Source organism: Zalophus californianus, chromosome 5, assembly GCF_009762305.2.
Source record: "Zalophus californianus isolate mZalCal1 chromosome 5, mZalCal1.pri.v2, whole genome shotgun sequence".
Classification (NCBI taxonomy): domain Eukaryota; kingdom Metazoa; phylum Chordata; class Mammalia; order Carnivora; family Otariidae; genus Zalophus; species Zalophus californianus.
In genome coordinates, this window is record NC_045599.1 from 145,846,061 (window position 1) to 145,869,906 (window position 23,846).

At 49.0% G+C, this 23,846-nt stretch overlaps 1 protein-coding gene and 1 long non-coding RNA gene across 3 annotated transcripts in view; one reads left to right on the top strand and one right to left on the bottom strand.

The window, feature by feature from the left end:
* LOC113929565 (death associated protein) overlaps positions 1 to 23,846 on the top strand; it is a 66,788-nt gene that overhangs the window by 21,101 nt on the left and 21,841 nt on the right. The gene's annotated exons all lie outside the window — the stretch shown is intronic.
* On the bottom strand, positions 2,945 to 21,887 carry LOC113929566. Of its 2 annotated transcripts, XR_003522241.2 has the most exons (4): positions 21,822 to 21,887; positions 17,892 to 18,911; positions 4,891 to 5,030; positions 2,945 to 3,387 (listed from the first exon to the last, which is right to left on the bottom strand). It is a non-coding gene; the product is annotated as an uncharacterized LOC113929566 (long non-coding RNA). The 2 variants fall into 2 exon arrangements; XR_003522240.2 differs by lacking the exon at positions 2,945 to 3,387 and having other exon boundaries at positions 3,969 to 5,030.

Consider the following 23,846-nt stretch of genomic DNA (forward strand, 5'->3'; position numbering starts at 1 on the left):
TAATAATAACTTCATAGAATAAGGCTACGTATAAGAATAACTACGTGGAAACAAGAGCCCTTTATTGAGTTTATTATGATTATTATGCCTAAAATTTTTAAACCTTCTATTTAAATAAACTCTGTTGACTTCAACTGTCTCAGATTTCTAGCATTCAGAAAATACTTTGGTGAGTCAGTAATAAACAGCTTAGACTTTGATTCTTTAAAGGCAAAATAGTTCATCAACTTTATTAACCTGATTACTTCTTATTTCCTAGCTAGAGAAAGAGATCGATGAGGTAAGGTCAGTGTGGAGGAAGAAAATTCTTTATTCTTGTGGACATCTTTTGTTGGACCCTTAGCTCCCTCCGGGCAGGATATTTACTTTGGTTTTTAGATGTGTACAAGCTCTAAGGCAGGGCTGCAGGGATTAATGTAAAATGAATGTGGACTGGAGTCATGGGGATGGTGTTCTAATCAGGAAATTCTCAGAAAATCATCAGAGTTAGAGCTGGACATGACCTGATAGGTCACCTAATCTAGGGAAGATGTCAGATTTTACTAAAGATCTATAAGGGTCTAGATACCAAAAGCAAAACATCTATAGGATAGAGACCCCCAAAGTTTTTTACGTTAAAAAGAAGCCCCTGCCAACTTCTGGGTATATCTCCAAAAGAATTAAAAGCAGGGTCTCGAGATATTTGCACACCCAGGTTCACAACAGCACTATTCCCAATATCCAACGAGTGAAGGCAGCCCAAATGTCCATCGACAGATGAATGGATAAACAAAATCCATTCAGTGGAAGGGCGCCTGGGTGGCTCAGTTGGTTGAGCGACTGCCTTCGGCTCAGGTCATGATCCTGGAGTCCTGGGATCGAGTCCCACATCGGGCTCCCTGCTCAGCGGGGAGTCTGCTTCTCCCTCTGACCCTCTTCCCTCTCGTGCTCTCTATCTCTCATTCTCTCTCAAATAAATAAATAAAATCTTTAAAAAAAAAAAAAAATCCATTCAGTGGAATACTATGCAATCTTTAAAAAGGACAAAAGTCCTGTCACATACTACAACACGGATTAACTTTGATGACATAATGCTAAGTGAAATAAGCCAGTCACAAAAACAAAGATTCGTAGACAAAACTGTGTGATTCCACTTACACAAGGTGTCCAAAGCAGTCAGATTCATAGAGATAGTAAAGACAACAGGCTTCAGGGGCAGAGGGAAGGAGGAAAAAGGGAGTTGTTCGATGGGCGTAGAGTTTCAGTTCTGGAAGATGAAAAGGTTTTGGAGATCTGTTTCATAGCAGTGTAGATATACTGAACACTATGGAACTACCTACCTGAGAATGGCTAAGATGGTAAATTTTATGATGTATGTTTTTTACCACAATAAAAATATTTTTTTAAAGAACAAACAAAACATAGAGACCTCACTGCTATGGTGGCTCCTCAGAAGGTTAAACATGGCTGTACCATATGACCCAGCAGTTCTCCTGCTGGGTGTATATACCCCAGGAGAATTGAAAACAGGTGTTCAAACAAAAACTTATACATAAAGCTTCATCACATCATTATTTACAATAGTCAAAAAGTAGAAACAACCCAGATGTCCACCAAATGATGAATGGATAAAGAAAACATGGCATATCCATACTGTGGAATATTATTCAGCCATAAAGAAGAACAAAGTGCTGACACATGTTACAACATTGGGTGAACCTTGAAAGCATGATGCTAAGTGAAAGAAGCCAGACACAAAAGGCCACAGATTCTGTGATTCCATCCATTTATATGAAATGTCCAGAATAAGCAAATCCCAAGAGACAGAAGCAGGTTCCTGGTGGCCAGGGGCTGGGGAGCGGAGGGGGCAAGAAGAAGTGACTGCCTAATGGGTATGGGCTTTCTTTTGAGGATGGTGAATGTGTTCTGAAATTAGGAAGGAGTAATGGCATGACATAGTGTATCAAAAGAACCACTGAATTGTACTTCAAAATGGTTAAAATGATGAATTTTGTAATATGTGAATGTTGTCTCGCTTAAAAAAAAAAAAACATAGTCCCCATGCATGAAAGGTTGGGAACCAGGACTGTAATCCAACTCCCACATTTTCTTAGTTGGGAACGTGGAGAAGTGACGAGCCAAGGGGCCCTCAGGAGGGCCATCCTGTAATACTCGGGGGACACCAGGATGCTTCGGGGGAGCTGGGGAGAGAGGCATTCGTGGGATGCTTTCCCCTGCAAGCAGCAACAAATCCAGCTCAGACTGGATTGGGCAGCAAGGGCACAGGTGATCTGTGAAGAGTGCCTGGGTAGGGTTGGCTGCAGGTGAGAGGGGTCCTCCGGCCCCTTCTATGCCCCATCTCATTGCCCTGCCTTCCTTTTGGAGTAGCGTCCCCCGCAGGTGGGCGGTGTGTTGGCCAGAGTAGGTCCAGCCTTCACATCCAGACACATGCTATCCAGAGGAAGAAACAGGCATCTCTTCTAGCGTCTCTTTTTAGGAGCAAGAAAAGCTTTGCCAGAAGCCCTCTAGCAAACTCCTTGGCCAGAATGGGATCATGCTACTCTCCCTAACTCAAGCATTGCTGAGATGGTCCCAGACGGAGGGTTTGTGGCAGTGTGGATTTTGAGAAGACAGTCCCAGAGGCCATGTGGGCCAGACGGAAGCTGGTCCAGGATGTCCCCTAGAGCCGCAAGGACAAACAGGTGCCCCAGGCCTACAGAGAAGAGGAGAGAAGTCCAGGGAAGCCGGCAGAGCCTGAGGTCAGAACCTCAGCCTAGAGCCTGGAGAACAAGGTTCAGGGACCACAGCATAGGCAGCAGGGTCCTAGGCCAGTGAGGCTGGTGGCAGGAGGTCAGAGCTAGGCCCAGGGTCTGAATGAGGACTAGCACCCAGCCAGCCCCAAGGGCTGTCAATAGAGCCCCCTCTTAAAGCCACATCCAGTCCCCAGAGCTTGTGTCTTTGAACCCGGAAGTTGGCACAAGTCGTGGTCATACACATTTAGAATAAAACCTGTGGGATTTGTGAATAAGACCAAATCTGAAAGGTTAATCCCTACAGACACCATCAGAACTAACCAAAGGACACTGGCTAAATTACTAGAATGGCACCATCCCCCATTCTTCTAGTAGATTTCTATGAGACAGTTTTTGTGCCCCAGTCATTTCTCCAAAATGGCAGCCGTGAGCTGATATCCCAGTGCACACGCATCCAAGTAGTCCACTTTCCCACTGGGGGGGGCGCTCATTTATTCACTCGACACCTGTAAGTACCTACTGTGTGCCAGGTGCCCTTCCCCATGGTTGGGGCATGTTAGTGAACAAGACAAAACCCCTCTTCTCAAGTCGGGGGTGCCAGACGATTTGCACACACACAGTTGAACAGAAGCTGCAGCAGGTGGAGTCAGCAATCCTGGGAAGAAAAACAAAGCAGGAGGGCCTCGAGGGTTCCTCATCCCCTAGGAAAACTGCACATGGAGGACAGCTCGGGAATGTTCTCAGCCCTCTCAGGATGAATGGGCTTGAGGTGTTCACAGGGAGGAGAGAGAACGTGGAGATCAACACTGTGTCACCGTCACAGGACAGGGCTGCTCACACTGTTCCCATGAGCCCACAAGTGGGTCTGAGCTCACTCAGTCCCCTGCTGGTCGCCAAGATACCAGGCACTGTTGACATGGGGTCGCTGCCAAGATGGGTTTTGTGCTAAGAGGAAGCCAGAATAGGCTCTTCATGGAAATTGCTCCAAGAATTTATGGTCAAGCCTGACATTAAGGCTTTTGCAAATAAGGCACAATGGTGGGCTGTTTGGTGTGCTGGCTGAAAGGTGGCTGTCTGTGGCCTCCCTGGCTTTCTGCAAAGTACAGCCTGCTCCGGGAGAACTGCATAGCACTGGAGAAAAAAAAGTGTGTCTGGGGTGGTCCAAGGATTTGGCCAAAAGCTAGACTGCCACCCTAACTTTTTATTCTAGATAATTTTGAATATATATGTCAGGACAAAAGCTGAAAACCGGGTGAGCGAAGATGATAAGTTGCATCTATTATGTGTTCCTTTGTAGAGCAGGTTCTCATGGCACGATGACAATGGGATCTAGAGCATCTTCGGCCAGTCTAACTAAATTTAGAGAAGTAATTGCTGTTTTCTTTTTTGGGGCGTGTCGTGGGAGGTGGGAAATGAAGGGAAGGACAGCTAAGATGACAGAGTAGAAATACAAAGTTCTGATGTGGGCGCCCACTTTGCAAGATGGCAGTTGAGCATGAAGTTGAAGTTTGGTTCTAGAAGTACTAATTCATTCTGTTGATTTAACAACATCCCTGCCTCCAGAATAGCTTGACCTCTGCAGCTGAGGTTAGCTTTCGGCACCCTCGGATTCTGTAGGAGGAGGACATGATGGAATATTTCTGAGCTTTGAAACCTCCCCACTTTGCGGGGAAAGGGTGGTTGCTTTCCTGCAGCACTTGATAATTCTGCAGGTTGACAGAAAAACTAGGACAATTAACCACCTGAATGCTGTTAATTAACATGCTGTTCAATTAACATGGAAGAGGTGATATTCTTTGAACCTAGAAGCACATACAGAAATGTGATAAGCAGAAATAGGGGGAGTCTGAGTCAGGGGGAACAGTGTAGATGAGCATTTTGAAAAAGGTAGAGGCCGTGTTGAGATTGCTGATGCTGGAGGGAGGGCTGGCGCTCTCTCCCCTGCCTCTTCCTCTCTGCACCGCTTCCCTCCCTCAGGCACTTTGGCACAAGGGCTCCATGTGGAGGTGCATCTCTCCAAGGTGGCGTCAAGGCGTGCCAGGGCACGCATGCCCAGGGATGTGGGTCATGGCCCAAGACTCCTATCTTTGGGCAAGATACGTTCCTCCTGAGTTGCCAGTAATTTGAACCTAGGAGTGTGGTGATGATAGCCATTTACCTGGACTTACTGGCAGGTTGGGTTTCTAAAGAACATTCGTAGATCAGTGAGATTATACACCAGTGTCACTGTTTCAATTTCTTGACCCCAGAATCTGCCACTCTGTACATCATCTCTTTATATTTCATTTCCCTGAAGCTCTGAAAAATAAGGCAAAACAAATAGAATGTTAGTCCACCAAAGCTCTCCGTTGTCTTTTTTGCCTATCCCTTGGGCTAAGTCTAAATTTTCTCCCCAGCATTTTAAGTGTGTGGGAAGGGGCGGATTTCTGGACTCTTGATTCTGTCCCATTGGTCTGGGTATGTTTTTATGTCCGTACCATACTGTACTGATTACAATAGCTTTGTAATATAGTTTGAAGTCAGGAAGTGAGATGTCTCCAGCTTTGTTCTTCTTTCTCAGGATTACTTTGGCTATTTGGGGTCTTTGTGGGTCCAAACCAAGTTTAGGATTATTTTTTTCTATTTCTGTGAAAAATGCCATTGGAATTTTGATTAAGGATTGCATTGAATCTGTGATTGCTCCGAGTAGTCTGAACATTTAACAGTATTAATTCTTCCAATCCATGAACACAGGCTATTTTTCCATTTATTTGTGTCTTCTTCAGTTTCTTTCATCAACTTTTTATAGTTTTCAGTGTATAGATCTTTAACCTCCTTGGTTAAATTTATTCCTAAGTATTTTATTATTTATGATGCTATTGTAAAGGGGATTTTTAAAATTTCTTTTTCAGCTAGTTTGCTGTTTGTGTCTAGAAAGGTAATCGATTTCTGTGTGTTGGTTTTGTATCTTGCAACTTTACTGAATTTATTAGTTCTAACAGCTTTTGGTGGAGCCTTTAGGATTTCCTAAGATCGTATCATCTATAAACATCCTTGCTGACTTATATGCCTGTTATTTCTGTTTTGTGACTAATTGCTCTGGCTAGGACTTCCAGTACTGTTGAATAGGAGTTTTGAGAGTGGGCATCCTTGTCTTGCTTCTGATCTTAACAGGAAAGCTTTCAGTCTTTCACCGTTGAGTATTATGTTAGCTGTGGAATTATCCCAGAGGTCTGTGTCTTGTGTGTTGGGGGTCGGGGGCGTGCACGCCCACATGCATGTGCGCGCGCACACGCGCGCACACACACACACACACACACACACACACACACAGTGGCAGGCTAACTGGTTAACTGACAGGTCAGATAAAACCTCTGACCCTTCACAGTTCCTGATTTAACAGGCGGATGGAAGGAAGAAGCATGTAAAGTGATGTGATTGCCCAGTGGTGCTCAGCTAAGCAGAAGTGGCAGGGGCTGAGTAGCAATCGACAGAATCCCAGTCTGCCAAGTCCCCAGCCAGCGCATGTCCCATCCCTTGCCTGTCTCCTCTGAGTGACCAAGGAGTGGGCAGGGCCTCTCAAATTTCAGTGTGCTTGCAAATCACCTGGGAATGCAGACTCTGCCTCAGCAGGGCTGGGGTAGGGCATGAGACTCCATTTCTCACAGGCTCCCAGGGGATGTGGTGCTGCTTTTTCCTACCACACTTTGAGTAGGGAGACTCCATCCCAGGCTTTGTAATGCTACTGATGTCTACATGTTTGTCAGAAATGTCAGCACTATATAAAATGTAGAAAATGTTATATGAATAATTTACCCTTTAGCTATCTATAAGTAATTATTAACTTCCTAACTGACTGCTGTATTTATAAGTACCCCACAGAGAAGAAGGGAGACAGGATATGTGAGACCCGTCTATAGGACTGTTTTTTGAGACTTTATTCGGAACGTGTCTGTCACTCTACCTGTTGAGCTTTATGATCTGTCTTGTCCTAATTGGGCCTTGGAGAATAAGAAGTTCAGAAGATTGTCCCTACTATCAATGGCCAGCATCATTCAGAAAGTCTAACAGCCAAATAATGACAAATACAAGCCACCGTTAGACCAGGTGCGTTAAATACTTAGTCTTACTTTGTCCTCACTTCCTACAGAGGGAGGCAGCGGCCCCTCCTTTTAAGGGTGAGGAAATCTGCTGAGAAAGGCTGATGACATGCCTGAGGTCATTCCCATAGGCACTGACACAAGGAATATTTGACTCCAAACCTGTCTGATTCCAAAGACGGGCCACTCTGCTGCCTACCGCTTATATTCTGGCAGCCAGCCCTCTTTTTCCAAAGAGTTTGGGAGAAATTATTAAAAAGAGAGCCTAACATGTTACTTTGAACTTTAAAGTTCAGAGACATAATTGTAGTGCTAGGATTATCTTGCTAAATACTGGTTTCCATCCAAGCTCCTTTAAGAAGGAAGAGTTTGTCATTTTTTTCTTCCACCCCAATTGTCAACTCAAGCTTTGCTCTGGTCCAAGCCCGGTGCTGGGGTGGCTGAGGCTCCCACGAGGGCACCCCCACTCCCTCAGCCCGCATAGTGGTCGCTCCTACTCCAGCAAGTGCTGAGACCTCTGTGACGGGAGCCACGGAGCCACGGACAGGACCGCCCGCCCTGGAACCGCCAGCCCAGTGTGTGGGAGACACATAGCACAAACACTGGGTCCATCTCGATTTTGGACGCCATGGATTGGAGATTCCTAAAGTCAGCAAAGAGAGGAAATCAGACCAGAAAAGCGCAAATCAGAGGAAGTTGGCATCGAGGCAAAACCGGTGACTCATGGCTACTAAATTCATTATGACTCTAAGTGGAAAAAAGAAATAAAAAGTCTTACATGGGAAGGGTGGTGCTGCATGGGCCAAAAACAAATACTACTAAAGAATGGAAGAGAGTCTGTTTTCATTTTGCCAGAGGTTCCGAATGCGATTTGTAGATAGAAACGAATGCAAACCCTTTCCAGCTCTAGCAAGGCTGAGCCTGTGGGGTGGATTTCCATGAGAAATGCCTTTGTTGCCTCTGTTGGGTCTGAGGGGAGCCTGAAGCCAAGAGAGGAGGGGGAAGGAGGCTCAGGGCAGCAAGAGTCCGTTGACCCTCCTGCATCTTCTGGGCACTCAGAGCTCCAGACTCTGTGCCTGTAGGGCTGTGCTCCCTGGATGGGAGGTGTTGGAAACCCACGCCTGGGGGTGAGCACGAGGGCTCCTCCCTCTGAGTCACTGAGCCGGCATCCCTTAGGGACAACAACCAGGAAAGAGAAATGTTTCCACTTGAAGCTTGAGTTTGATCCAACTCAGGCTGGGCTTTTTATCTGTTAGTTTTATCTGTGGGTCTTCATAGCTTTCTTTTTTAATCCTAGGCCATATTTAGGGCTATGACACCAAGCAGTGTAGGGACATGGAGTCGCCTAGGGCCAGCCTTCCATTGTCCCTGTGAAATGTACATGAAGCAGCTTGGCCTGGAAAAGTCTCATGCTGGGGGTGGAGCCAGGGCTCCCTGAGTCCTGGCCTGTGGCTCCTGGGTGGTCCCAGGTACAGCACTAACCTCTGGGACCTGGCTCTTCATCCGTAGCGTGACATTTGTAGATAAGTCTTTTCTCTAACGGGACTTTGATGATGAAACAGAATGAGGGAAAATGAATATTTGTAGGCTTTGAAGAAAAGCACACATGAATTAATAACAGTCACGCATTTATGGAGTTCCTATTATGTGGCTGGGACTTCACTGGCCTCTGGAGATGAGAAAACAGAAGTCAGTCCTCGAGACACACGAGCAGGTGGATCGGTCCTCAGCGAGGCCGTCTGCATTCTTTTGGTGGTGTAGTAGATCCTGGGTAGGTGATGAGTCATTTCAGACTTAAACAGGATTAAAGGTGATGTGCCTGTAAATCTTTTTAAAGTTTTTACTGAGAATTATATGACATTTTTAGGACAGCACAAGGAAATGGACTGTCTGTGCGCTACAGTTCGCGGAACAAATCTCTTGGGTTTTCTTTTGTGCTCTTTGGTTTTTTTCTGCACCCAAACAATGCATCATTTGTATTACAGTATTTGCTTCAATAATCTTCCAAATGAACATCCTGAAAATGCACTCAGATAACACACAATCCCGACTAAGGTGCAGAGCAAGAGGGACAAGTCTCCTTTCATATATCCTTGGGAGTTCTGTCACTGCTGAAGGTGTCACAGTATAATGAGGATGAAGATAATGGCATATAATGAAATGTATAGCCAACTCAGACCAAGATTTTTAATGAGGCAGGAGCTTGGTTTCGCACATTTGTTCTTTAGCTTTAGTGTCTGGCCCAGAGCCTGCCATATAAGCTCTCCTTGTGAAGTGCTCTGTGTTAATTAGGGACTGTACCATGCTGTCTTTTTCTTTACCAAAATTGCTCAAGAGCTGCTTTGTTTTATTTCTTGCCTGGGTTTTCTTTTTTTCTTTTTTTTTTTTTAAGATTTTATTTATTTGACAGAGAGAAACACAGCGAGAGAGGGAACACAAGCAAAGGGAGTGGGAGAGGGAGAAACAGGCTTCCCACCGAGCGGGGGAGCCCAATGTGGGACTCGATCCCAGGACCCTGAGATCATGACCTGAGCTGAAGGCAGAACACTTAATGACTGAGCCACCCAGGCGCCCTTACCTAGGTATTCTTAATGATCATTCTTATATGTGCCTCCATTCGTCATCTGTTAGTTCTTCCCAAGAGTCCTCAGGACATGGGCTTAACAGGACTCGTGTTAGAATGACCCAGAGGGGCCGAGTATCATTTCCAGTGTTCCATAGCCACTGAGTTGTTATTACGAAATGCCGGGGTGCACGAGAAGGACCCAGTTAGGAGACCTGAGCTGGGCCAGCTGCACCACCAGCTAGCTGAGCAAGCTTTGCAACTCAAATTGTATCTCTAGGAGAGGAGACGCATACATATGTAGAGGGGCGGTTGAATTCTTTTCCGTGGTTTCTAACATTTTTGTCTTCTGTTTGAATCTAGTGGGCTGTTAATACTGTATCTTCCCTCTCCTCTCAGCTTAAGAGTTTGTGACCATAAATGCTGTTTTCAAGGGACTAAATGTTTAGCTTTCTTTCGTAAACTGCTTACTCTTTCGAGGGGACTGTGGTGGCAGAGGCTGATGAGACAGCAGGTATGTACGGTGTATCTGTCTGTGTTTCTTTGGCATTGACGTTTTATCAAGGGACATGGCTCTGAAGGATGGCCATGCCTTCGAATGGCCAGGACTTTGTAGCCGCAGTGGCCAGAGGCATAAAGATGTGCAAAGAGGATTTTTCAGTACATTGATCACTGGATGTCTTGCCACGCAGCTTCTGTGATGGATACTCGGTTCTGTGGGCTCCTTCCTAACCACAGTCTAAAGGGTGGTGGGGAATAGTAATTGCAAGAAAGAATCATCACGAGCATTCGCTGTTGGGTGGTGGGTGTGAACAGGGTACTGCTGTCAGGGGCTAAGCGTCGTCATGTAGATGTTGACATCTTCCCAATGGGTTTCCTTAAGGTGACTGGTGCACCCCCATGGCACCTGGGCCTGGTGGGGTGTGGCATCCAGCAGCTGATCCCTGGGCAGCAGGGACCGGGTTTAGAGTTAGCAGCTGCTTGTGGGAGGGATGGGGGAGGGAGGAGAAAAGATTTCTTCTCACTATCCAGGGACATACAGACTTCAAAGGGAGTTTACTTGGCACAATTGATGTGTTCCTGAAAAGTTCATCATAAATCACAATTTCTCTTAATCAAACTTTATTTCCTTACTGACATGACTTCAGAGCCTTTTCAGCCCCATTTTCCCTGACTCTCTGTTGATGGCACTTGATTTCTCCTGCTCCCCTACATCCTGTTGTCTCTGAAAACTGAACCGCCAGTAAGCACGCTGGGACGCCACGCTTCCGAAAATTGGCCACAGCTGTCAGCCAAAGGGGCACAGTCACTGTGGGGTGGGCGCTGAGTCGAGTGGTATGGAAATTACCAAGAGCGACCCCGGTCGATTCTTGCATCCTCTGCTGGAGAAATTAACAACAGTATTCATCTCTGCTGAATCCAGGCATGCTGGATCATCAAGAGGATTCATGTCAGGTCCAATTTGGGATCATCAAATTAATTGTTACATGTGACAAACTGACGTGTAAAGTGATAAATACGTCTCCCTGTTAAAATTCCACGGTGCGTTTTCATGGCCAGGGGCTCGGATGATGGACAGGGCAGGAGAGCTCTCTTCCTGCGCAGCCTGCCGAGTTCCTTTCCGTGCCCTATTTGCCTAGAAACCTTCATTAACCCATTTACTTCCTGGCAGTTGTGTAAATTCTTAGCGTTTTTCTTCTGCTCCCTCCCCAGATGAAGTCTGGGGAATTGCTCTCGAGGGGTGCTCTTCACCTAGCACCTGTTTTATGAGCCCATATGCCCGGTCTTCAAGAACTGCGTGTTAAACAGCCCACAAAGTCAGAGGCTTTTGCCGTGGGAACCCACAAACAGGTGGGGCTTCTACCCCGGGTCCCCAGGCCAGGAGAGTGGAACAGGGCCCCGGCTCGGCTACCCGAGTGCCGCCTGCAGGCGGGAGGAGGCATTAGCAGCCCATGGGCTGGGAAGTTACCTGATGTATTTAGAGCCATGCCTGTCCTGTTAGGCTCAGCCCCTCTGTCTACAGAGCAAACCAGGGGCACCAGGCAGGCTACCGTGTCTTTAGTCTCTGCAGCCTTTGTCACTGAGACGTCCCTCTCTCTCTAACAGCAGCTCAGCCAGCTCAGCACCCATGCTTGTCATGGGTGGCGTGGGCTAAGGCTGGACTGCAGGAAGTCCCCGCGGGGGGGCGGGGGGACCCCTGGCCCCCCAATGGGAGATCCCATAGTCTGCGTGTGTGCACATCTATTCCGTTGTTCGCCAGACCCTTCCGAATTCGCTCCTTTACAGTTTTTCCGGCTTTGTTTTTGTTTACTCATATTACAGGTTTCCTTGCCATAAGAAGGAGATTCAGTTATCAAAATATCATTTTAAATTGTGATAGTTATTTCTTTAGAAGTTTAATAACGAGATTTCATGATAGGTCTAGTGGCCGCTGTTGTTTTGATATCCATATGTTACGATATCCTGCAGTGACAGTAATGTGGGGTGAAAGTCACAGGTGCTGCCAACACCACGGGGGCTCATTGCCTGAATTCGTAAGGAAAGGGAGTGTGAAATATCAGGTGCTGATGAGGACGGGTACGGGGTGGGTTGGTTGGTTTTCCCCTCGCCCCATTCGTGGGTGCCCTGATTTCCATTTTGGAGCCCCTTGGGTTAAGAACCTCATCCTGTGCCTCTTAGAGCCATATTATATCATATATATTATAGTATTATATCAACACAGATACGTCTAAACTCACACATCAGGCTTACGTCAGACAGCTTTTCAAGGATCTGGATGTTGGTGTGATGCACACAGTTCCAAACCCCAGATATGCCTTCAGTGTGAAAGAACCCACGGCTTAGTTGGAGTGATTCAGCTGCCAGTCCCAATTACTCTTTTCATTCTCACGTGCAGCGAGAACACGCATGGGCAGACCGATGAAATTTCACCTCCTTGGAGGAGCATTCCCTGACGCTCAGCCCTCAGACCTCGGTGCTGTTTTCTGTTCCCCATTGGAGAACATGCGTGTCCTTCCGCCCGAGTCCTCACCCCGAAGATGGCTACCCACTGAATGGCTCGCCTCAGCTTGGCTGCCTGTCCCAAGCTGCCCGCTGGCTGGAGGGCCAGCCCCATCCGGTGGCGGGCTTCAGCTCAGCTCTGCAGTGGGATGGAGTGCAGGGAACTCAGTTCAGGGCAGAAAACTTGGGTTTCACTCCCAGCTTTGTGACCTGCTGCCTGATGTGATTGTGGGAAAAGTACTTAAATTCTTACAGCCTGGGCTCCTTGGGTATAAATTGGGAGTAAAAATGATGACCCCTCACAGGGTGAAAAGATACCAACTCTCGCACGATAAGGCACCTTATGAATGACAGCTATTGATTGATCATGGGGAAAGCCAAGGGCTTTTTCAGCCAAGACTTCAAGGCTCATTTATAGACCCTCACACTTGCCTGGCCCTGGCTGGGGGCTCCTGGTGGTCTTGTGGGCCCCTACTCTGTGTAGCCCCACCCAGTTTCATTGCATCCGACCCCCCTTGCAGACCTCTCCTCCCCCCACATTTCCCTGAATCTGGGGCCCAAGCAGACCATGTCTGCTCACTCACTGGAACTGTACCAATCCTTCAAGACCCACAGAAGCTCCTTTTCCACAAAGCTTTCCCTCACTGCCACAGCCCCCAGGGACCGCCCCCACCGGACTTCTTGATACTCGAGCTCTGTGTGCCTCTGCATCCATCCACTCGGGCAGACCCAGTGCCAAAGGCGGGGGGCTCAAACAACAGACACAGATCATGTCACAGTTCTAGAGGCTGGAAGTCCAAGATCAAGGTGTCAGCAGGGTTGGTTTCTCTCTCCTGAGGCCCCTCTCCTTGGCTCGTGGATGACTGTCTTCCCTCTGTGTCTCCTCATGGTCTTTCCTCTGTGTGTGTCTGTGTCCAAGTTCTCTCTTCTTATAAAATCACCAATCCTAGTGGATTAGGAACCACCCTAATGACCTCATTTTAACCAAAGGGTCTCTTGAAAGACCCTGTCTCCAAACACGGTCATATTCTGAGGTGTTTGGATTAGGACCGGGGACACCGTGCAGCCTGTAACAGCCCCTCCCTTAGCGTGCGGTCATCACCTGTCAAGTCCTTCCAGCTGCCCGCACTCTGTGTCTCCTGGAGACTGTCTTCTCGTTGAGGAAGCATCATGTCCTAGGTCACTCACGCACCCCTGCAGGGCTTGAGGCCTCACTCGGAGGACAGCGTGAGAAGGATGTAAACAGGGACCTCACCCTAAATCAGCTGCTTATGGATTAATCAGGAAGACGGGGCAAAACACTTGTGGGCGGGACAGGGAGAAGCACCAAGACTGAAGTAGCAGAGAAAGCACCGTAGGGGTTCTGAGGATTTTAAATGCCGAAAGAGTAGTAGGAGAGCGTGACCAGCATAGCTCCCCAAGCATGAACGACCCTGGAGAAGGCCAAGTCCGTCTCCCAGAGCACCCGTTTCCAAAGAAGAGAAAAGCTGCAGGCCCCAGCTGGGTGGGAGGCCGGCTGTCTGGTGGTGTTGGCCGTGCTGATCCCTAGGCCTGCCTGCGCTCACCTTCCCCTTAGAGCGAACAGAGAGTGTAACCCTTCACACTCCCTCATTCCACAGCCTGGAAGTGTGTACCCCCAGCAGGGACTGTGTCACACTTGACAATTTCAAATACTTCAAGAGGTCCCGTTTTACATTCGCTCATGTTCAAATGAAGGCTCGCAATGGTTATTTTATTCGCTACATTACATTTTTCCTCTGCCCCTTCTTTCCTCATTCCACGTGCGCCCAGGGTAAGCTTATCCCCACTCACAGATTTTTGGACCGTGATTCTACAGCTAAGCCCGTATCCAACTGTCCAGCCCTCGCCTCCTCCCCTGGTTCAGACTGGTATTGCCAGCTTTCAGCTGGGCATCTCCGTTTCGATGTCCAAGACAAACGAAATTCCACTTGCCCCTCCCCCTTCCTACCTGCTTCTCTTTTGCCCTTGTCTTGCACCTTAAAGCCTGAGGTGGTGGCTTTCTTGCAGCCACCCCGCCCCCCAGCATGAACACACACAGTACGCTGCGTGCACCTCCAGGCCTGTGCCCATCAACAAGAGTCTGGATGTTTTTAGACAGAGCTCTGTGCCGTTCACTTTCCCCTTCCTGAGAGGACTGCCATCCTCAGCCCCTCTCTGCTCCACATTCACGGTCTGAGCGCCCAGGAGGGTGAGAGCCCCCCGAGGAGATCCAGGCCTGTGCCACCTGTGCATTCCTCCATCCTGGGCACTGGTGCAGAGGGTGCTCCGCAGGACGCCCCTCCCTCTTCAGCGCCCCTGCTTCTACTCCTTGAAGCCACAGAGTGTTAAAGTTGTGTTTTTAAAATCTCTCTCTCCCCTCCTTCGGGTACTCGGTGTGTGCTGGGCTGTAGGGTGAAGAGCGTGGGGCACGCTGCAGGCGGCCGGTCCCCGGGGAAGTGCTCGGGCTGGGACAGGTTGAGTGGGCACAGATAGGTTGCGAGTCTGGGTGCTAAGCCTGGGCTAAGCTGAACCTGGGCATTTTCCCCAGGGCCACACCACAGGCCGAGTGGGAGGGCACCGTCTGCCTGTGTCTCTGATGGGCCAGGGACAGAGCTCTTAGAGCTGGGAAAGGCTGCTCATCACCTCCAGAGGACAGTGCACCTTCCTCAGCCGAGGTGTCCCCAGATGCGAACTTCTGGCTGTGTTCCCTACACCTGCATTTCCCACTGTACCTGACTGCTAGCTCGTGGTCTTGTGAAGCCCTGGAAACCCCTTAGCAGACACCCGTGACTCAAGGCTCTGTGTTGTGGCTGTGGGGACAGGTTTCCTGGAAGCATCTTGGTGCCATGAGCTGAGTTCAGGATGGGGGGGGCGGTTAAACCTGGTTCTGCCAGGGTTGCCCTGTGGCTTTGGCCACATACCTGTGATGTCCTGAGCCTCAGTTTCCCATCTTGGAGATGGGGCAGCGATACCTCGTTCAGAGGATTTTTCAGAGGATCTCATGTCACAGAGGCTGGTTAAGGTTTCCACATGGTGCTAGCCAGTATCAGCACTCAGGAAATAACAACTTGTTTTGCTCCATCTAAGGCATCAGGACTGAATTTTCTAGATGGGCACTAGGGGGTGGCATTTCTACAGTGTGTGTGTGTGTGTGTGTGTGTGTGTGTGTGAATGCAGATTAAAAACTGTTTCCTTGTCTGTCTGAATTGCCTCAGCATATGGTCGTGAATTTTCCCTAAGTTGTTTCTGAAAGTGGAAGTGAGCAGGACTCCAGGGCTGCCCCTCCCCACCTTTGAGCACAGCCTTGAGTCCTGCCAGCATCTTGTGGGGGGTGGGAGGGTGGGGGGCGGGGTAAGACACAGATCGCCAGCATGGGCCCCCCACCCTGAGGTTCTGATTGAGTAGGTCTGGGTGGGACATGATAACGTGCATTTCCAGTCAACACCCAGATGAATTGATGCTGCTGTGTCGGGACCACACTTGCAACCGTTGCCCTCAAGAATACGAGCAACACCTCTATACGTTGTTTAGAGACGGCCACTCTTCCCTTTTGAGGGCCTCACCCGGGACATGTTACAAGTAGCTAAATGTCAGCTTATTTGGCATTCCCCACGTTGTCAGTGCCAGTGTGAGCTGTGGAAGTGTTTCTCAGGTAGCCTTGTTCAAAGCCTGCTTCATAGCATGCCTGTCCTGTCAGTACTCTGATAACAAGTCCCGTAGTCGGAGAAGTCAGGCCGTCGTCGTCCTGTGGTCCTCGGCTGGGAACCTACCACCTGGCCAGAGACAGCCACGCGACCCCACGTGCAACCCCGTGCGCCGTGCCGTGGGAAGTCTGTGAAGACAGCGAGTCAACGGGGTGGGAGAGGAAACCCGCTCCAGTGGTGGGGTTTCTCGAACACGTCACCTATTTACCCCTTCTTCTCTGGGAGTACATTCTGTTTGGGTCTTGACCCTTGAGCCACAGTTACACTGTCTTAACCACACTGTTGCGGGATCTCGTGAAACTGGGCTTTTGTCATTGGCCCTCCCACGTGATTTGCCCGACTTTTCATAGGAATATGTGTACACATCTGAATAGCAAACCTAAGAAAACTAAGAAACTTGTGCAGTAGAACTTCACCGTCTGTATTAATTCTAGTGAGTGGTAGGGTGATAGACTGTTTAAGTTTCCAAATTATAAAATATTTATTAAAAAATAGTGTATTGTTGGGGCGCCTGGGTGGCTCAGTTGGTTAGGCGACTGCCTTCAGCTCAGGTCATGATCTCAGGGTCCTGGGATCAAGCCCCACATCGGGCTCCCTGCTCGGCGGGAAGCCTGCTTCTCCCTCTCCCACTCCCCCTGCTTGTGTTCCCTCTCTCGCTGTCTCTCTCTCTGTCAAATAAATAAAATCTTTAAAAAAAAAATAGTGTATTGTTACTTTCGTGATCATACAGTAAGTCGGACTTGCCTAATTAGTGCTGCCAGCAAATTCGCATAGAGGAGACGTGGTAACGCATAAGTAAGACTTATTGTAACAAATACATCAATATGTATTTGTTTGTGTATAAAATTTTCATTGTAGGGTGCTTTGGGTTTCTTCCCCAAACCTTATTTTCTTAAGGGGTTAAGATTCTTCCTACCGTCTCGTCTGTGTTGCCTCTGTGTCCCCCATTTCTTCTAACGAACACAAACTTCAATTAGTGAAACCCAACCAAGTAAGGTTTCACTCTATTGGAAAAACGACTCACATGAACTCGCATGAGCAGCACCCCTCCCGCCCAGCAGGTGCCCTGCATGTCTGGTCTAAGGACATTTGACTGTGGTCAGAGCCTTAGCTCTTTGTCTCTAAGCCCCATTCCTGCAGTTGACCTATAACACAAGGGTTGCCTGCATGACCGTACTGTGCCTTTTGCTCATTGGTTACGATTACAGGGAAAAATGGAAGCATGGGAGGGTTTATCTTTTAATGCATTCCATCAGAGTAAAGTGTGTTTTCCAAACTGTGGGTTGTGGCCCATGGGTGGATCATGAAGTCAGTTCAGTGGGTGGAGACCAGCATTTTTTTTTTAATGGACTTCGAGCAGAAAATATCAGAGTGCATTCCAGGCTGTAAGAGTCAGACTGTGTTCTGTGTATGTGTGTCTGTCTGTGCACTGGGTCACAGAGTTAAAAGATCCAAGTTTTTATTGTGGGTCATGTCAAAATATGGGACAGCCATTTGAAAGAACATAGCTCAAGCAATTCCAGATAGAAGAGAATGACTAACTTAAGATGAAACATGTCTTCCTTAATGTCATACTTTGGGCCCCTGCGCCCCAAATCCTCTCTGGGCTTTGGCGGTGCCACACCCCTGTGACCCACCTGCTAACTGAGCTCCAGCAACCCCGAGTTTGTACCCTCGGTGGAATTCCTTCGCACTGTTAAAGGTTGATTCGTGCTTCGGGGTAGCATCCAGCTCTTGGGACCCAAGAAGACAGAGCTGCCCCCAGTCTGCTCTCCCTGGCCCCTGGCCCACCTTGTGTGCGGCGCTCACTCACCTGACAGATACCCCTCCTTGCTCAGCTAAGTGCTCTTCTTTCCGAGCTCAGCGGAAACATCATGCTCTTCCAAACCGGCGCCCCCTGCTGTTCATACTCCTGTAGCACCTTGTCCTTCCTGGTCCCAGCTCTTTGCCTGGATGTAGGCTTTCAATTTCCTGTTATTTGTTCCACGGTGGCCCCCAGCTTCCTCAGACGTGTGCAGCCTGGCCCACTTTCTCGGAGGCAGATTGCTGGCTTCTCTTTAAAGCCCCCTATGACCTCTCCATGTAGGTTTTGGACCTAGCCTGTCCCTTTGCATCTTACAGTTGTGGGAATCCCGATCAGGAAAGGGGAAATCACTTGGCCAGGGTTCCGTGGTTAGGGGAACATGGGATGATTTGCATTGTTCCCGAAGAAAGACCGGAACTGTCCGTGCATCGGGGTTCCTGACCTCTCAGTGCTTTTGCCCACACCTGTCTGGGACCTGCAGTGTAGGATTGACATGCACACAGCTGGTGGCCTCTTAGATACAATTTAGTGTATTAAATTCGGATAAGCATTTTCATGCCCCTAGCTGCCATTCTCAAGTTAGTAAAAGTGTGTTCTGGATAAAATTCCATTATAGTTTTGTCTCTCAACTATAAAAAGAAATTCTCCCTAGAAAAAATGTTTCTTATCTGCCCGGTCATTGATTGGTAAAATTAGTCTTAACCAGCCTGTCTGATTTTCTTATAAACCCAGCAACACTTGGGTGAATTCACACAATGGTGCCTTATTCAAAAAAGGCCTTGAAGGAGTTTAAGGTTTGGACTCTGAAAAGCACCGGCTGCCATTAGGGGCCCAGGCTCCTGAGCTGGGATCCTGGCTCCCCCTCTTACTGGCTGTATTGCCTTGGGCAGCTTACTAACCCTCCCTGTGCCTTGGTGTCCTCATCTGTAAAGTGTGAGTGATGTTAGCCCTTACTGAGCAGGCTGTCGTGAAGATTACATGAGTCGATGTGTTGACAGCACCTGGAAGCGTAGAGTAAGAAAGAAGCACCTAGAAGCGTAGAGTAAGAGAAACATTAGCTCTCATTAGTAGTGTTCCATTATGACTCTGTCTCTGTTATTTTACAGTCAAAACCCTGGAACTAAAAGTAACCCTAACCCTCTGTAAGGGGCTAGAATATTTAAGGCCCAGGGTGTTTAGAAGGACGCCTTTGCCTGTTCTCTCTGTGTAATGCATTCTGCATGGAAGGTGTGACGGGAGCCAGGTGGTCAGTGCCACTCCCAGGAGCTGCCGGCCCGTCAGGCTTTAGGGCATCTTTCCAGCGTTGCACTTTTTCATAGAATTGCTGATGCTGAGCTAAGCTCAGACTCCCAGTGCAGCGTTTGGAGGTGACTGTGGCACTTCCTCATCCCACCTCACAGTGCATGTTCGAGAATGCTTTGCTTCCAGGGAGCTCACGTGACTTCAAGGGCAGTAACTGCCCAAACGAATGTCACTTTGGCTGGCTCACTAATCTTCCACCAAGGGCACTTGGTCCAGCTCCCCCACCTGACCAAGGATTTCAGAACTTCTAGAATTTCCTAACACATGCGTCCATTAAAGAATTGCAGAGGGAAATCAGACTGCAAAAGTATGACTTCACCTTACTTTTAAATCTGCCTTCCCATCCCCTTGCTCGTAAAAAATTGTACTGAGTTGGAAAGGAAAATCAGAGGAGAGCAGAAGGTGTTTTAGACCGAAGTTGAGTTCCCCTTACTTCGTTAATGCCCACTGTCCACCAGGTTTTGCAGACAATGCAGGCCAGCAAGGGCATCGGCCCTGGAGGGGACGCTCTCGTCCCACCACAAATGACAAGGCACCGGCGTCAGAGCCGGAGACACAGCCCTGCTCTCAGACAGCAGTGGCACGCTCAGGCTCGTCCATCCAGGGACCCCACAGCCCGTGGCCTGGAGGGAGCCGGCGGTGGAGGTGGAGGAACAGGAGGAAGATGGAGAAATGGATTCCTTAGGGTCTCCTGATCATCGCAGTGGGTTCTGTTTCAGCCTTCCAGGGAAAACACTTTCCCAAATGGATAAGCTGCTCTCGACTCCGTGTAAAATCATACATTCAGCAGTGAAACTGGCCTTTAATCAGTGTCGCAGAGTGTGTCGATGCTAATCTGCCCCCAAGGGGTTCCAGATTCGAATGCGTTTAGGAAACATGGGTTCAATGAAGTTAATCCGCTTTCCACAAGTTGTCTCTGGGCCCTGGTATCTGAAGGGCATTTAAATTCTCAGGAAGAGGAGACAGGAACAGTGGTGCCAGAACCGGATTGACCAAGGTCACACAAATCACGTTGCAGGACCAGAGACGGACTGATCAGACTCGGGGCCACAGTCCAGAGGGCTGTGCATGTGGCAGGTGTCAGGAGGACAGTTTGCCGGAGAATTTGAGGACCTGGGTTCTTGTCCCAGCTCCACCTCCTCCCAGGCCCCTAACCACGGGGGGCCGTGGCCGCCTCTGCAGTTCGGCTGCTTCCTCGTGTGAAAGGAGACCAGGGCTTCCCCGGGGCCGGCCGCCCTGCAAGCCCGCAGTGAAGACACTGGAACGTGGGCAAAACACGCTCTGCAATCAGCAAAAAGCCTGCAGATGGAAGACAGAGCGTTTGTACACTGTTCTCTCTTCCAGGAGAGGACTGGGGGCAGCTGACCACTGGGGAGAAATTCTCGGCTTGCATTTGTTTTCTTCTGCCTTGCCGAAGGTTTTGCTTACGTGCATGAATCATATTTACTCTTCTGTACAGATAAATGTGGAGCTGCCCGCAGCTTCTCCGTGTAATCCCAGAGTAATGCCTTTGATACTTTCCACATCTTGACAGCTGTGCTCTCTTGTTTCTTCCAAACCCATTCCTCTTTCTTGTTGCTAGAGGGAGTGGTAGCCAGAGCTTGGTGGGAAGCCGTCATTGGAAAATGCCTAGGTGTCCCCAGAACAAGCAAAATGCATAGTCCAAAGGCCTCAGAAAACTGCAAAGGTTTTCTATCTTCATGCTAAAACTCCTTCGGTGGCAAAAATTGCTATTTATAGTCCTTATTTATCCTACTTAGTGTAATACCCAGACATTTTGCTGTAGAAGATATTAATGGGTTTAAATACGGGGTGTTGCCCCAGACCGCTCTGGGAGCCGTCATTATACACGATCTCTATAACATGTTGTCTTTTATAAAATTTGGGGGGGAAAATCTGAATTCTGAAACCTGTCTGGCCCCAAGGGTTCCAGGTAAGAGGTCAGGGGCTATCATGGGAACTGAGGCACAGAGCACATTTGAGGATGAATGGCACCCACACTGGCCAAGGGTTTGAGGAGCAGGCCACGCTGTTGCTGGATCAAGGTGACAGGCGGCCACACCCATGCAAGCGCTCACCACTGTTGTGGCTCCTGGCGGGATGCCTCCCTCCTCCCTCCTCCCTCCTCCCTCCTCCCTCCTCCCTCCTCCCGCTTCCCTCTTAAAGCCATAGACAAGGCGGTGCCAGGCCCTGGACCGCGTAGTGGGGACCCAGCTCTCTCCTCCATCAGGGCTCTTCCAGAGGCCGCCAGGAAGAAGGCTCCCTGGGACCCCCCCACCCAGGCTGTTCAGTAAAGAAGCAGTTGGGGCATGGGAAGCTCACTACCACCAAAAGCCTGCAGTATTTCATGAGCCTTAGGAATCTCGTTGTACCCATCCATTATAAATTATTGAATTAGCACTGCAAATTTATAGCAACTTCTTAATAGTTTAATAATTTACTCATCCCTTATGGATCCTTTGGTATATTTCTTTTAATTGGTGGGGAAAGGAGTCCTTTTACAGCTGACTTCCTTCGCTCCTCCCTCGGTGATGCTTCCAGAATTCCAAAACAGAATCCTACACAACTGTTCCTAAGCGTAAAGTACCCGACGCCCAGCATATCGACCTGTCCACCTGAATGGAGGCCGGCGCTTACCTCCCTTTGCCTGCACCCGGGGCTGCCTCACTTCAGAAGCCAGCCAGCCAGTCTCATCCCAGCCCCAAGACTCAGGTCACTGGCATTTAGTGTTGACACTTGGGTTACATGGATTATGAGACCATAAAGGGACCTGACATCATGAATATTGTTTCTAGGGGGGAAGAAATCTTTCCACGTGCAAATAAGTGACTGCTCTGTTCTGGAGCCCTCTCCTTTGTGAGGTGCAAGCTGCCGCCCTGAAGTGGGTCATTCCTCACCGAGCCCCATATTTCCCTCATGCCCGTCGGTGCTTGGTGATGACAGGAAGTCAGTAGAAGCAGGGCCCGTGTCCTAATATGGACTCATGCAGATGAGCAAACCCGCTCATTAGGGGACAGCTGTAGATAAGGGAGAAGTCCCTGGGTCCTTCAGGCATTTGAGAATCCAGCTGAGGAGGCGAAGCCTGCTAGACTGTCCTCGTTAAGGCGAGGGATGGTGGCTGCGTATCTTTATCTTCTCCAAGTTCCTGAGAAAATGCCTTGGACAGTGTAGTCCCTTTTGCATGGAGCTGAGCTTTCGTCATGGATGAAGTCACACTTCATAAAGAAGACGCTGGTTTCTTTCCACGATTGGCTGCTTTTGAGCCTGGGCCTCAGTCTGGTCACCTGTACATTTTGAACCACTCTAGATTTTTAGGGAAGTATGGCAAGAGTCCCGCAAAGAAATCCAGCCCTTGTTGGCACCTACCAGGAATCGCCATATAGAAAGGTGGGGGGTGGGGGGGCGTCTGTTAAATTTCTTAATTCAGACTCTTGAAAACGGTTTTAAGGAGGACGTATCCTTCCTTCTGTTTCTGCCCGCAGCACGCTGATCATGTAAGATTCCGCGGATTGTTCCATTACCATTCTCAAGTTTGACGTGAGGTGATCTAAAAAAGTGCCTCTTGGCCCGAGTTCGCTCTTCATAGGGAGAAAACTATGGACAAGTTCGAGATTAGTCTGGCAGTCACCAGAGGAACAGCCCGGTAGCTTGGGAACCCCAGGTTCCCTGCTGATCCCCAGCTCACCTGGAGCAGCTAGATTGGTAGGTAACAAAAATAAATGCACCTGATCTCTAATCACTCCCGTGCAAGCCTCTGAGGCTCTCCGCGCATGAGGAGTTACATGCATTTCCAAGACATGAGCAACAAACAGCCCCAATGAAACCCCCAGGTGGATTTGCTCCTGTCGCTCGTGCAGACCGGGCCAGCCACGCGTGTGGCTTTAACGGCATTTGCTGAGGCTCTTTGTGCACCAGACCACCGCCCTTGACTTTGAAGGGGAGCTGGGTGTGCAAGAGCCTATGCTGCACAGATAAGTGGGAAGTTTTTGTAGGAACACAGCTGAAAACCTGCTTCAGCCAGCGGATCGGGGAAGGCAGTGGAAAGATAACATGGGAGCAGGCCTTTGAGGGAGTATTTACCAGCCGGCTCGGTGTTCAGGTCATGCAGGCAGCGACGCCCGGGTGACTCGGTTGGGTGACTGCCTTCAGTTCAGGTCACGATCCCAGAGTCCCGGGATCGAGTCCCACGTCGGGCTCCCTGCTCAGCAGAGAGTCTGCTTCTCCCTCTGACCCTCCTCCCTCTCATGCTCTCTGTCTCTCATTCTCTCTCTCGCAAATAAATAAAATCTTTAAAAAAAAAAAACAACTTCTTTAAGATGGTGCTCCAAGTTAGTGTTCCTATTCCCTCTGCACCTGCCTTTGTGAAACAAGCAGCATCGATGGAAATGATTTTGATCTGGGTGCTTCGTTCACGTTCACGTATCTCATTCAGAATACCGCACCTTTGTTTCCTGGGGGAAGCCTCAAGGTAAGGGGCTGCTTTAGGTCCCTGTCGTGCCTCCACTTACCCCAGGCAGGCTCCCTGCTCCACATGGGTGTCACCCTTCCTTGGGGTCCCTCCCTCTGGTTTCCAAGGTGACGGCTTGATCATCAGATGCTTCCCTGAGGCTGTGGAACAGCGCAAACACAGGGGATTTACACCTGCTACTCCTGGGGCCACAG